The sequence below is a fragment of the Rhinatrema bivittatum genome, chromosome 7, assembly GCF_901001135.1.
Source record: "Rhinatrema bivittatum chromosome 7, aRhiBiv1.1, whole genome shotgun sequence".
Classification (NCBI taxonomy): Eukaryota; Metazoa; Chordata; class Amphibia; order Gymnophiona; family Rhinatrematidae; genus Rhinatrema; species Rhinatrema bivittatum.
Window position 1 is genome coordinate 257,878,963 of NC_042621.1, and position 16,239 is coordinate 257,895,201.

The 16,239-nt window shown below is 42.1% G+C and overlaps 1 protein-coding gene across 3 annotated transcripts in view; it reads left to right on the forward strand.

Annotated features, from left to right (window-relative positions):
• HPSE2 (heparanase 2 (inactive)) overlaps window positions 1-16,239 on the forward strand; it is a 1,066,536-nt gene that overhangs the window by 579,740 nt on the left and 470,557 nt on the right. The window lies entirely within an intron of this gene.

The following is a 16,239-nucleotide window of genomic DNA, read 5'->3' on the forward strand; positions in this document are numbered from 1 at the left end:
AGCAAACTAAACCATTCAGCTTGCTCACAGATCACAGTGAGCACATACTATGAAGAAATCATTCCTTTAAAGTGTTAGCTGTTATAGACAGGCCCTGCTTTAAACATCTGAAAAACAAAATGGAAATCATTTTAGAGAGTAGATCTCATTGTTATTTTATAAATCATCACATATCAAAATAAATAGATGAGTACTTCAGGAAAATATGATATAGCAAGTCAGGTAAAAATTGATCTTTATCTATAGGGCTTGGTGCTGAGGATGTTACTTTTCAATATGAGATATTACTGAAAATTTTAAGCGAAATATATGTCTGCTTACAAAGGACACAAATCTACAACAGGGGAGACACACTAGGAGGGGTGGAATAGATAAAAGTTGACTTGAAAAAAACTGGGAAAATGGTAAAGGTTTTATAAGCTGTGCTCCATGTAGAATTATGTATGTGAGGAACAAAAAAACCCCATTAGCCATTAATGGCTATTAATCAAGTTTACTTAGGGAATAGCCACTGCTATTAATTGTATCAGAAGCATGGGATCTTCTTAGTGTTTGGATAATTGCCAGGTTCTTGTGGCCTGGTTTGGCCTCTGTTGGAAACAGGATGCTGGGCTTGATGGACCCTTGGTCTGACCCAGCATGGCAATTTCTTATGTTCTTATCCATTAGAAGAACAAGAACCGGAAACTACGAAAAAGGATCTAGGCTAAAAAAATGTTATCTCTAATAACATGAAGGTTGTCAGTCAATGTGATAAATCAGCAGCAAAATATATATGCTTTACAGACTAACTTAAATTTGTTCTCTCATAAGTCCTAATCCCAATGTTTTTTTCTACTTAAACCACGGGTATTAAACCAAATCATAATCCGGCTCGCCGGTCAATGTCTCTTCAAGTTATCTCTCTGGTTACTTCAGTTTTATGATCCAAGTTTGTACTTCCTTGTTCAATGTAATGCATTCTTTTATGCTCTGGTTATTGTTACAATGTAAACCGAAGTGATTTGTAACTTGTTACAAGAATATCGGTATATAAAAGTGTTAAATAAATAAATAAATAAATAAATAAATGAAATATGCTTGGGTGCATAAATAGAATAAAGAAGATAGCATTGTCCTTCTTTAGGTCACTGGTAAGACCCCACCTCGAGTATTGTGTTCAGTTTTAGACGTCAATGTCATACCTATATAAGGACATTGAGAGTACTCACAACACAAACTTTGAACACAGAGCCTTGAGGAACTCAAAATGGGTTTTCTAGAAGAAAGAAAGGAAAGGGAAATATGATGGAAACATTCAAATATCTAGCAGATTTCTATAAAATAAGACAGCAATTTCCATAATAAAAGAAACTCAAAAACTAGGAGGTATTTATCAGACACATTCCTGATAGCAAAGTTAGCCAGAAAAACTTATCCGGCTAACTTTGGGGGCATATTCAACAGTGCAACCACACTCTTGAATATGCTGGCTATCTTTATAAATTAGCTAGCTAACTTTAGGATAGCTTTCTGACTTGACCAGAATTAGCCTGCTAAGTCATCCGGCTAACTTTAAATACTGGAGTTAGCCGGTTAACTTAGTAAACTAACTCAGCTCCTCCCAGTTATGCTCGAGGCTAAATTCTAACCACCTAATTTATTAGCCAGCTAGAATATAGCCGAATAAAGGCTAACTATAGCCAGGTAAGCCATTTAGATGGATAACTACTATGGGGGTCATTTTCCAAGGAGTTATCGCGGGTGATAATTCCGCAAATCGCGCTAACAGCCGTTAACGCAATTTGCGAATGCAAATTTTTAATTTTGTATTCAGGGGGGGAGAAAATGTAAAGTAGGGAGAATTTATTGTGTGCCACGAAACAGCTGCAGTGTTAGCGCGGCTCCTAATGCGACCAATAACTACACCTCTTTCATTTGCGTTATGTTGTGTGCTAGAGGCCGGTAAAGATTTATCGCGGTTCACGATGTTTCCGGACAGCCTGTTTCAGTATGCTGCAGGCTGGGGAGGGGGAGGGGGAGGGGAAGAGAGAGAGAGAGAGAGAGAGAGAGATATTTGTATCCCTATGGGAGGCCCACCTAGTAACTCGAGGTGGGGTTTAGGTATGAGTGTAGGGGGTTGGGGGCCACTTTCACATTCAACATGAGACGTACGAACAGAACAGTGGTCTCTTGTGAAGATTTGCTGGCCTTCGGAGTGAGGAAACTCACTCCAAGATGAGATTTGTGCAATGTTCTCTCCACCTAGCTTGATAGACACTCTACCTGGGCAACAACAAGCTAGGTGGAGAGAACATTGCACAAATCTCATCTTGGAGTCTCTCTCTCTCTCTCTCTCTCTCTCTCTCTAGCGTACTGAAACAGGCTGTCCGGAAACATCGTGAACCATGATATATACTGGCAATGGGCTAATAGTGCAACTTGCGATAAGAGCTTTTCGCATAGCTGATATCGCAATTTGCGATACACATGCTTATTAGCATAAGGTACACCCCCTTTTGGTATCGCATGCGATACCAATGCGATATTGGAAAATGAGGCCCTAGTTATCCTTCTAAATGGCTTTTGAGTATGGACCTCCCCAAGTCTTCTTATGTAATTGGAAGGAGACTGATTCAAAGGAAATATTAATTTAGGGGATAATGTTCAATACATTTGCTTACATAAAACATGAGATTATATTCATAAAAATCTTGATATATAATTGCATGGAAGTTGTGTGCATAAAAGTGTGCATATATCCCGATTTTATGCATACTTTTATGCACATCAAAAATAGGAATTATAGGAGGTGGAGTTGGGATTTTTGCACACACTTGATTTTACAAATTATGCACGTAAATTAGCCTATCCAAGTTACACTCTGCAAAAAGCAAATATAGCATTGTGTGGGTTTGTTGTGAATTCTTAAAGATAATTTTCAAAGTGAATTTATGCACATAAATCAACTTTTAAAATTGGGATAACTTATGCACTTTGTCAGTGCATAAGTTATGTGGGTTGTTATTAAATTACCATCTTATTGCTAAAGTAGTAGATACCTGGATTGACTTACCAACAAAGTGACAAAATTGAAGCATTTTTGCAACAGATGCAGAACATTGTGGCTAGAGATTAGTTAGGAACTCCAGTGAAAAGCTTTGCATGGGGTAACTGGATAGCTGGAGTGGGCAAAAAGACCTTTACCTATCAGCAGCTCCTATGAGGTCAATAGTCAAAGGCTTTGAGTAACTTTTGAAATTATCTAGACAAAAACTGAGATTTCAAAATTTTCTCCACTCCCTGGAGAAATTTTGTCCAGATAACTCATTAACTACATAAAATGTAGGTGAGTAAAAAGGGGTGATGCTGGAGGCATTCCAGGAGCAGGGCTAAACATTAGCCGATGAGCGCTGATATTCGGCTTTATCCATTTAAAGTTTGCCAGTAAGTCAGATAAGAAAAATAGCTGTCCTAAAGGTAGCTGGGTAACTTTACCTGGTTAACTTTAGCTGCGTATATTCAGTGGAACATTTATCTGGGTAAAGACACTTGGATAAAGTAACTTTCCTGCTCATTGGCTTGCTCAATATTGACCTCTATGAAACTATGTTACTATGTTAAAAATAATATTTGTATTTCCCCATAAGGTAAAATACTTATGCAGAGCACGCACTCAAGATTTTGTTTACATCAACATTGGAATTCTCCATTTTATTCTGTAAAAGATGATTTTGACATGCATTGCTTGCTATCTGGATTTGGTTTTCTCTGATGTATCCTGCTGTTTATTTTTATTTTCAAGACATTGTTGCGAGCGCGGGGGTGCGGTCACTTCTGTCAGGAGATGTGAGCCCTTGGATCGCTACGCCACTCAGGGAGGAGCCCCGAGAGCACAGCAAGAGGTGAGCTGATGCAAGCATGGGTGGAGCAGAACAAGACTGGAACGAAGACAAGGATGATTGAAAATACTGACCCTCCACTGGACCCTGCATGCTTCATGAAGACCAACAATGCAATGGTGGTCTTTGAATGTTCCTCTGAATATTCCAAGCCTTTTCGGACCTGCCACTGGGTAATGGCAAGAAGTGGCAGGCCGGACGGAGGCCAGGGGCAGATGAAGGTTCAGGAACAAGGTACTGTAGACGAGGACTCAGGATCAAGGTACTGTAGACGAGGACTCAGGATCAAGTACTAGGTTGAGGCTGCGACGCAGAGCACCCTACACAGCCCACCCGCGGGACTGGTCGTGGACCATGCTGGATGCGGGGCAGACTCCAGATGAAGATGTAGACCTTGAAGCCTGAACATGGTGAAGATTCAGCAGAGGCCATCACCGGTGCATGCCCTACACAGCCCGTCTGTGGCTGGTCGCGGACCACACTGGAGCGAGCAGGTTCAAACAGAGTCTTAGACATGGACAGAGCAAACACAAGGGAATCCGAGGGCCAGGACAATTTAGGACACAGGACCAAGACAGGACTTGGCTTTAGGCAAGGATGACTCTCCGGAGACTTGTGCTGCAGGCGAGAAGGCAGACCTAGTGCCATGAGGTGCCCTACACAGCCCACCCATGGGGCTGGTCACGGACTACGACAATGACATGCCAGGAAAGGTGGCGACGAGGAACCAGAGGTACATGACATCAAGGCTGGATCATGGAACATCAGGACTGGATCATGAAATATCAGGGACATCAGGAATGGATTACAGAACATCAGGACTGAATCATGGAACATCAGGATGTATAACACCTGGACATGTAACAAGCAATGAAGGAGCTCCGATGGAGGACAAGACCAGGAAGATGAGGACAAGGAGACCAAGAACATGGAGAACACTGAACACGAAGCCATCTACACAGATGAAGACCACGGAGTACCTGGACCGGTAACAGAGCACAGACAACTGTGGAACCCAATCCGAAGACTCTGAGTGTCTAAAGAAAAGCCCTTTTATAAGGCTGAAACATGAAATGAAAAGATTGAAGACTTCCGGTGGGGGCCGCAGGCTTTTCCCGCCACTGGCCCTTTAAATGGACTGAAGAGGCGCGCTGGCGCCTACAGGAGGGCCCTGGAGAGAAGCAGGACCCTGGACAGTGGTGTCCCTGCCGCACAGAAGCAGATGGAGCAGGCAGGATTTGGGAGCGGCCTCCAGGCCGCAGGATGAAATCGGGGTGGCAGCAGCTTCCCTTGCCGCTCAGGGCAAAGTCAGAGGCGTCTGTAGCGGCGGCACTAGGCCGCGAAGAAGTGGACTTGTTGGCGGCACATGCCACATGAGGCGGGTTCCAGCAGCACGATGATTCTGCCCGTGAAGGAGCGGCAATCTCAGAGGCTCCCTACTGCGGAAAGGCAGCAGGGATGACGGCGGTCTCCAGCCGTGTTGGAAAAGGCAACGCGGCATCGGGCAGAATGCTGGCAGTGAGTAGGTGGAAAGGTCTTCTCGTGGGATGGGCTCCAAGAGCCGGATTCGTAACAGACATGGCTGTGTGGACACTCATACAGCTAAAGTTCTAGTTGTTTTAATAGAGCATTTGTGCATAATAGCTTGACTACTGCTATTAGAGATGTTTCAAAATATTATCCTGTCAAATTGCTTTCATGGTGTAGCATGAAGTCATTTTCATTCAGCTATTGACAGGATTAAAGGTGCTTATATATTGTAATATTTGTTCCTGACATTTGACAAGGCAAAATAATATCTGACTCCTGGGACCATATTCCCTGTTTTTGCCCAGCTTATTTTACTTTACACTAATGGGGCAAGAGCGGTTAAAGGTGGAACGTGTTACAGAGGATTTTTCTTTTCTTCCTGAAAGAAATCTTATACTTTCAGACCAAGCAAAATAAGCAATGTGTCAAATAGCTAGCTGGTGACACCTGTTTTGGAGGATCTGCTCTCTTTTCTTGAGACCTCATTTATTTTCACTGCAACAGTTTATTTGCACAATACAGAAATCTTAATATTACTCATATTAAAAGAATATTATCTTTGAGTCTAGAAAATCTTTCTTTTTATTGCCTTATATACTAAAATGTAATACAGACAGAATCCTTTATTTTTAGACATTACAGACAATATGCTGGACTTTGAAGATATAAAACAAGTAATTTAACTAAGTAATTTCTGATACATAGGGGCCAAGCATTAAAACTTACACTAAAACTATTTTAGCATATACTTACAAAGAATTTGTAAGTACTTGCTAAGACATCACTTAACATGTGATGCACTACATTTTTTAGCACGTACGCTAAAAATAGTCTCAATAATGCATGCACACTCACCCTTAAAATTGTAGGGTTTATGCATTAATAATATCTGTACACTAAAGAGCATGGGGATCATATTCAGTAGACCAGTTAATGGACAAGTTATCCGGCTAAAGTTAGCTGGATAACTTATCCCATGTATTCAGCGGGATAAATGTCCCGCTGACTATGCTTGACTAAAGTTATCTGGCTACATCCCTACATGTAGCCAAATAACCAAAAAAAACCTAACCGACTCTAGCCTAGATTCACTAAGCTGTGATATTTTATTGTGTGAAGGGCCCAATATCACAGGGGGGTGGTCATGAGATATTTTGGTCCCGTATCCCCCCCCCCCCCCCCCCCCCCCCCCCCCCCCCGGACAAAATATTGCAGCACTATTACTGCCTTCTTTTGTCTCACGGAAAAAGTCTGTGAGACAAAAGAATGCAGTAGGTGCCTTGAAAACACACAAGAGCGCCCATTGCATGGGGCTACCATTACTTTAATGGTCATGCGGCCCAACATTACTCCCCTCAAAGTTGAAATAAAGCTGCTGGGAGTCTTACCATAGCCCTGCTCACCCCGGGGCTGCCATTCGAAGCAGCAAAAAGAAATATAAAAATAGAGAAAATTTGGTAGGTGGCAACACCCCTTCCCCCAGGCCATACCCCTCCCCATTCAATCCTATCCCTCTCTGGTCCAATAGCTTATCCTTCTCCTTAATGTAACCCCCCACCCATCAGGCCCCCCCCCCCTTTTCATTAAATGTATATCCTGGCAGAGGCTCCCTCCTCCCAACTCCCCAAAATTACACATGTAGGCTAGTGCCCACCACCTTGGATCTGCCCTAACCCCCCCCCCCCTTACCTTCAAAATAATCATTAGTGTTCAGTGGAGGGTCCGAGGTACCCCCTAGCCCCTGGCTCAGTTGGTACCATTTTCCAAAATGGTTCATACTGGCCTTTTTCCTTACCACATGATAGGTCGTTTGGCTCCCAGAAATTCCCCAGAACGCCTCATTTTATCTGGATAAATTATAGCCAGTTAATGACTTGTCTGGCTATAATTTTACCAAATAAGTGGCTGAATATGGCAAAACTTGCCATTTAGATGGATAACTTATGAGTTGTCTGTCTATGTGGCTTTTGAATATTGACCTTCATGTGAACACCACATAAAGTAATGTATGAATGCTAAATTGAGCATGTATAATGGCTCAGCACTTTAATGCAAACTTGTATAAAAAAATAACCTTTAACAGTAGAAAGAGGAACAGCAGCAGTACCTGATCCCCCAAGAAGTGTATATATATATATATATATATATATATATATATATATATATATATATATATATATATATATATATAGGTATCATAAAAAGTGCTTATCTGCCATTGAACTGGCTTATTAACAATGGATTATAATCATGAACTGGGGGAGGAGGAATAGCCTCTGGGGATAGGGAAATTCCTACAGTACCAATTATATTAAATAAATGTACCAGCTTTTTGGCTTGAAATGATAGCATCTTATTAGTTTTTCATATTAACACATTTTTTAGATTTTAGTTTTTGTTATGCAAATAAAAACATTTATCTTATGTCCTTCAAGACCTGAGGCATATAATGAAATGGAAGATGTTTCCTTGATATACATACTTTTGTATATAGAAAAGAGTCTAAACAGCATATGACCTTACTGGTTGTTTTTAAAGATCCCACTGACATCTTCCAAATGCCCAACATTGCATTTGGAAGATGCTTTTAAGAAGCCCCTAACACAGGGATTGCCTGTGTTAGGGGCTTCTTAAAAGAGTTTCCAATCTCTAAAAACAGAAAACATTATTTAATTTTCCATATCATATGAATCAGATAGCATTATAAACATAAAACTTAATTCGGCTACACATCTCACATCTCAAAAAATAGCAGGCACAGACCCACATATACATAAACACTGGTTTTAAACTTGTATCAACCAATCAATGAAATTCAGCCTCAATGCCATGAGACCTTAAACTGTAAATAAGAGAAAACCCACCTTCATCTGTCCCAAAAAAACTTAAAAAAACAAAAAAAAACCAACTCACTGACCAAGCTATGTCTTTATTGAGAACCAAGTGAATATATTTTTTTCTTTTGTAGCAAAAATTCTGAAAAATCTTCTCCTCTGGATCTAACCTGTGGCTGTTCCAACACTTGAAAAAGTTACATTCACCAAAGAATATTACATTGTAGCCCAATGTGCCACCAAAGGGGCTTCCATTCTTAGGCAGCAAATACAGTTTAGATGTTCTTGTATCCTTGTCTTCACATTTCTTATTGTTTTTCCTATATATATGAAAGATTATATGGACCACACAGAATATAGATAATGCCTGTAGACAAACAGAAAGTTTTTTTGTCTTAAAAGGAAAGGACGGTAATTCAGAAAATATAGGGCATTCCCACAGAAAGATCTTGCATATAATCCACAATTGCAACACAGACTGTGACCATCTATGTCTGACCCCCTCCAAGATAGTATGATGTGAGAAGAATGCGGATTTCACTAGATGATCTCTAATATTCCATGCCCACTTTAGAGCAAAGATCAATGAATCCGAACCAATTGACATCACAAGAGGCGTCCCCCAAGGCTCATCCCTGTCATCCACTCTCTTTAATATATACCTTCTCCCCCTTTGCCAGCTGCTTTCAAATCTTAATCTCCCACACTTTGTTTACGCCGACGATGTACAGGTCCTTATACCTATTGCAGATTCCATCTCCAATGCCCTAAAAAGATGGGACAGCGCCCTCACATCCATCAATGATCTCCTCACCCAGCTCAACTTAGCCCTTAACCCTAACAAAACAGAACTCATGATCATCTCTCCACAATCCATCAATTCAATAACCACACTCGCAACCACTTCTCCCCCCCCCCTCCTACTTTCTCCCAATCTGTCAGGGACTTAGGCGTCACTCTTGACCCCCAATTCAATCTACAGAAATTTATCACATCCACCATCAAAGACTGCTATTACAAACTCCACACACTTAAAAAACTTAAACCCCTCCTTCACCTCAATGACTTCAGAACCGCCCTACAAGCCCTGATCTTATCCAAAATAGACTACGCAAACGCTGTGCTCCTAGGCCTCCCGAAAAACAGCCTTGCCCCCCTTCAACTACTACAAAACGCAGCCGCTCGGATACTAACCGGCTCCCGCAGAAAAGAACATATCACCCCTGTCCTCAAACAATTACACTGGCTTCCCATCACTGCCAGAATTCAGTTTAAAACCCTTACCCTCATACATAAAGCCATCCACAATCCTAACATGCTCTGGTTCTCAGACAGTCTACATATCCGTTTCCCCTCCAGACCCACCAGAACACCCTACACATCATACATTCATACGCCATCTCCTAAACTCTACCACCTTACAACCACCAAACAACGTGCACTTTCCCTAGCTGGACCCTCCCTATGGAACTCTATCCCCACTACCTACGCCATGAAACATGCCCCAAAACAATTTAGAAAAAATCTCAAGACGTGGCTCTTCGCACGAGCCTATACATGAACCCCGCTGTCTATCACTTACCCTCCCCAAACCCCTCCACTGCCCCCCCCTGCTCCCCCTAACCCTAAACTCATCCACTGCAAATAATTTACTTGTAAATAATCCCTGTATATAATTTTATTGCTTATATATCGTCATGTTTATAGCCTATATTCTTTTCGTTCAGTAATTCCCTGTGTTTTCCCCCACCTTCCCTCCACCCAGTTCCATTATCAGTTTCATTGTAAAGCCATGTTGGCCAGTTTTATGTTACATGGAAACCGATGTGATGTTTGCCTAACGAATGTCGGTATACAAAAATTTGCAAATAATAATAATAATAATAATATCTTGAAAGAGAGTGTGCAGACTTAGGATATCCCAGTGTTGCTTGCTCTATTGTACTTTCCAAGTATGGAACAAATGAGGAAGGATGCACATCAGACAAGAAATTTCTGGTCTGTCCTGAGGGTTTAATAAAAGATCCTGATTGGCCCATTGGCCTCTTTCATATGTTCATTGTATGACCTCCAACGGTAATCCCTTTCTTTTTTTAATTTTTAATTTTATAAATTTTACAAATTAAATACAAAGAACTCCTTTGCAAATGAAACAAGGAAATAATAATTATCATTAGTAACAAATTACATACATTCATTCATGTATATAACATTATCTTAATGAATCCAACTTTTTCTTCTCATGTTTTCATTGGAAATAAGATGGGGGGGGGGGGGAGAGGAGAAGGAAAATCAAAGGAGTATAAAAGCAAACCAATTGTAAATGTAACAATACTGCCAGTCACTCTGTATCATTAATTATTAGATCCCACATATCTGCAGCCCTATGCCCTCCCATTTAGGAACTATCTCAATTGTTCTGGCAGAAAATATATATATATATTTCCAGCTAATTTTAATATACATTTACAGGGAAACCCAAGTAGGAAACTCATTCCCTTAGCCAATGCTTTGGGGTGCATAAACAAGAAAGATTTCCTACGTTGTTGAGTGGTTCTTGAAAGGTCTGGGTAGACCCTAACCACTCCTCCCATAAAGGAAACATTTGTATTCTTAAAATATGCTTTCATCAGCTGGCTCAAATCATACTCAGTAAAAAAGGAAATAAGAGAACTGCATGTTCTGTGACTTCCATATTAGAGTTCTCCAAGTAATCTGTTAAATTTGCGAACTCATTCCTAACTCCCATCGAGGGTATCTGGGAGGGACTCCTTCTTGTTGGTAAAAATACAATTTTTTTCACCGATGGCACCATTTCCATAGACATTTTAAGAGTCTCAGTCACATATCTTTTGAAAGTCACAAGTGGTGGTTCGCCTATAAACTTTGGGAAATTTATCATTCTCACATTCAAATGTCTCAGGTAGTTTTCTATAGATTCAAGTCTCCTCAGTGATATTATACAATCCTTCATGAGAATGTTATTTGTATCTTGAATACCTTTAATATTATCAGACAAATCTTGTATAGTATTAGCATGATCCTGTAACAACTTTGAGTGATCTTTTTCTACCGAGACCAATTTTTTCTCAAATTTTCCCAGTAATCGAGACTGTGCACTAAATGATTGGGCCATTCCTGGCATTAAGTTCCAAAGGGACTCTAATGTTATTTCCGCAGGTTTCACAATCTCCAGGGGAGCCAAGATATTCTCTCCTACCTCCTACAGTCGCGGTCTCTCTTCCGTTGTTCCCAGAGATTCGACTCCTGCACTCAAACCTCCCCTCTCAGGAGTCTCATTACCAACAGTCAGAAGGTGTGGGTCTGTCCCTGCTACTGTTTGGTCAATGGGTCCACCATGCAGTGCCTGTCCAATGACGCTTCCATCCTGGAGCACAGCCAGACCGGCTTCTCGGAGGGGAGAGCTACACAGTGATCCTCGGGGATCAGGTGGGCTCAAGGTCACTTCGCCAGGCAAAAACGCAGCTCCTCTCTGCGTTTCAGCAGCAGCACTTAAAGCCCCCATTCTGGAGCCAGGAACCACATATTGGGTGATATATCTCTGCCCAGCAGGTCCAGGTGAGTCTGGTGGAAAGACTCTCACGTTCCCTTTTCTTTTGTGCGGCATTTCACTGAGAAAGTAAGGAAAAAAACAAGTATAGAGGAAACAGAAGTGAGAGCAGGAACCGTTAGCGTCCTCCGGCAGCCATCTTAGACTCCTCCCCAAGGTAACCCTTTTAAAAAAAATGTTTCATTTCTCGTGATCTCTGTTTATACTCATTCATACAAGAACAGAGCTTTCTTAAACATAAAAATTGTCCATAAGGTAAATTGTGGCTTAGATGTCTTGATGACAACTAGTGTAGTGCAACAATATATTACAATTAGTTGGTTTCTTAAAAAGTGAGAAATCGAACCCCAGTTCAGTATAGGAAATCAAATGTCCAAGAATAACACTGAGCTGTGACTGATAGTCAATGCAAACTGAAAATTAATGCCACAGGCAATAAGCCATACAAAAAAACTTTGCAAAGAGTCCATATGCATAACCATAATGAAAGTATATCATCAATATAGCAGAATGATTTGGTCTTTGAAAGGACACCTTGGTATCTATATATCTTCAAAAACCCAATTAACAGGTTGGCAATATCCGGTGCCATTGTTGCACCCATTGCCACCCCCTTAATTTGCTGAAAAAACTAATTATCAAAACTGAAAAAGTTCTTAGTCATGTTGATTCTGGCCAACTCACAAAGAAAATCAGTAGGAACTCTAGTAGATTATGGTCTTTGTTTCAAAAACATTCTAATCATGCTAAGGGGGATGTGGGATGTTTGTCTACTAGGCTGCAACATTTATAGTAGCCATTATCAAATTCAGGTTCAGGACTATTACATCTGTAAGAATATTATTTAATTGTATGTGCAGAATCTCTAATATACAAAGGTAATGTACTAACAAAATCCCTCAGCAATGTGTCAAGTAAAATCAACAAGGATTCCAAGAGAGACACATGTGTTGATATAATGGAGCACCCCAGAGTGTTAACCAATCTCTTCTGGACCTAGCATTCAAGGCAGAAGCAAGAGAACATCTGGACCCCAAGAGGGGAAGAGAAAGAAGGACTTCCAGGAAAATAAACCCAGATCAATAGCATGCATCTCAGATTTCTGTCAAGAAGGTAGAGAATATAAAAAAGGTATAGAAAGAGGGGAGTATAGAGCAATTGGAATAGAGAGATAACAGCATCATCCTGGAGGTTGTGCCACACAGACCCAGGATGACCAACCCATACCCTCATATGACATCCAACCAGGAGAGTCTGTTAGGAGGAGAAGGATTGGCATTAGAAGGTCTTTCAGCCATCCTGGCAAATCTATCTCATTGTTGCCAAGGAGGGAAATCTGTCAGCACTGACACAGGAGGGTACTAGTATCTGACTGTCCATCATTCCTGAGAACCCTGTAGGGTGGAACAGGAGCTAGCCTTAATCTTTGTGGTGCCCTGTGCAGGCAATATGAAGATATATTGGAGAGTAGGTATCTCTTGAAGAACTGTGAGATGGTTGAAGATGGCCCTTGGAGAACTGAGGAGTGGGTGGCAGCCCTCTGTAAAACCAAGAAGCGATGTCAGTCCTGGATGGAGCTACAATAGCAAGATGACACTGAAAGGGCCTCAAAGTTCTCTGAAAAGAGTTCTGCAATCAATTACAAATAATTTTTACCTCAAATAAACCCTTGTTACTAAGACTCCTTTTCTGGGTCAAGATTCAGAATGCCTGCAGTGGTCTTTGGACTGAGGAATCACATGAAGGACAGCAGTGACCATCATGTTCATGCTATTCTACAGTAACTTTTTGAATGGCCCTTATTAAAGTCACTAAAATCATCGTGCTTTATACATTGTGATGTATACACTCGTGTTTGAAAACTATTTGTTATGTGTTAACATTTCTTTAAAAAGACATTTTCATTTTGTCAATAAATTTGCATTTTTGCAGGATGGTCTAAAGTGTGCATTGTATTTTTCTTTTACAAAGAAAAATGTAAGATGTGTTATAGCTGAAGGGCCTGTAATTAAATTTTGTAATGTCATCTCTCGTACATCATCTTCATCTTTCAGTCACAATGCTTGCTGGTAGCTGAACCTTTTAAATACTATACTTGCTAAAAAGTTAACAACTGGTCAGGCAGGTATTAAATTTTAAGCCGTACAGGAGAATTTTAAAAGCCCTGTGCATGACAAAACCAGGAGATACGTGCACAGGTTGGGCCGGTGCGCGCCTAGCGGGTTTTATAAGCCACCCATGGATGTGCTTATCTCCCATTTGCAGGCACAAGGTAAAAGTTTCTAAAAAGAGGCAGAACATGGGCGTGGTCTAGACGGTGCATGGGCATGTTGGGGCCTTACCATGAAATGTGTGTGTAAATACTTACTCATCCTTCTGTGCCGGGGTTCCCTGCCACATAAATTTACTTCTGCTATAGATAGTATGTAACTTTTAAAACAAAAAAATCTAGGCTAGTCAGAGGGGTTTTAAGGGTCAGGGTAATAGGGGGGAAGGGAGGTTATTAAATTAGGGAGGTTTTCAAGACCTATCCTTTACCTGGGTGAACTGGGAACAAACTGGGAAAACCAGTAATAACGTTGGTGTGCGTCCCTTAAAAAATGTCCTCACTTACGTTGTAATAGCAGCTTCTTCTGCACTCAGACAGGTCAATCCACACAAGTGGGTTATGCACCTCTACCAGCAGATGGAGACAGAGTTAAAGTGGACGTCATGGACATATAGCCCTGCCTCGACATCAGCCCACAAGTATTCTCCTTCTCCAGCAGATGTTGAACATGCATTTCCCTCCCGGGGATTGCCTATGATAAAAAAAATAATGAAAGAAAGGGAGAAGATGGAAGAATTTTTGAACATCACTTGAGCCCCTGAGGTGACACCAGTAGGTCCCTCCCTCAGTTGAGCTTTTTCAGTCTGGGAGCCTGCCCTAGGCATGTAATTTTTAAAAAATGCGGTTGGAGCAAGAGGGAGTTCTCAGCGGTGACTGCTCGTACCCTCTCCCCATTTGGCCACAGACCCGTTCATGCTCTCAGCTAGGAGGGCTGAGCTCAGATACGATAAGAAAAAGGGAAGAGAAGAGAATTTAGGGAAGTTTTTTTCCCTTTCTTCATTACCGGGTCTCCTTCCCTTGACGCTAACTGTTCGGCATCCCTTCCTCCCTTAATTTCCTCAGAGTTTAGTATCGAGCAGGTGGCACAGGTTCAGCGGGTTGAGCAGCCTTTGGCTAGGCCCCGTTTATAAGGCTTGATTTTCTTCAGTTGCATGGAGGGCCATGACAGCATGATTTTCTCACGTGCCAGCATGTGTGCACACTGCGCAGCAGTGCACTCACATGAACATGCAGGTGTGCATGTGCTTGTGTATGTAAGACCATGGCCTATATAGAGATGGGTTATGGTGCGAGTGCACACTGTTTTGCGCATATTGAACGCATACTGTTTGAGCGCATACTGAGCGCACACTATCTGAGTGCATACTGAGTGCACACTGAGCACTTACTATCAGCACATGCTCACCACATACTATTTGAGCACACACTGTGTGCACACTGTCTGAACATATACTGAGTGCACACTGTGTGCATACTGTATGCTCACTAAGGGATGAATTTTAAAAGGGTTAAGCGCGTACCCCTTAAAACCCCACCCTGCGCGCGCCAAGCCTATTTTGCATAGGCTCGCAGGTGCGCACAAGCCCTGGGATGCGCGTATGTCCAGAGGCTAGCAAAAATGGGCGGGGAATGGGCGGGGCCGGGGGCCACAGTCAGGGGGCGTGGCCGGGGCGTGGCTGAGTGCCCCGACACAGCAGCCTGTGTTGGTGCCTGTCGCGCCGGCAGACAGCCGATGTGTGCAAGTTACACTAGAGGCAGGCGTAACTCAACAAAATAAGGTAGGGGGGATTTAGGTAGGGCTGGGGGGTGGGAACAAAAAAAAAGTTCCATCCAAGACCACTACGATTTCGGAGCGGCCTTGGAGGGAACAGAGAAAGCCATCGGGCCTCCCCTTGGGCTTGGCGCATGCAAGGTGCGCGCGCCGACCCTGGATTTTATAACATGCGAGCGGTAGCGCGTGCATGTTATAAAATCGGGTGTACATTTGTGCGCGTCGGGTAGCGTGCACAAATGTACCCCCTACGCGTAATTTTAAAAATCTGCCCCTAAGCGCATACTGAGTGCACACTGTCTGGGCACATACTGAGCACCTCCTGTCTAAGCGCCTACTGAGCACATGCTGGGCACATGCTATCTGGGTGCATTCTCATTTTGTTTGGGTGCTTAATGTTTGAGTGCATCCTGTCAGAGCATGTTCTCTCTGGGCGCAAACTGTCTGAGCACATACTATTTGAGTGCATCCAGTATGAGTGCATTCTATCTGGGCGCTTGCTGATAGAGCGCATACTATTTGTGCGCTTACTGTATGGAACC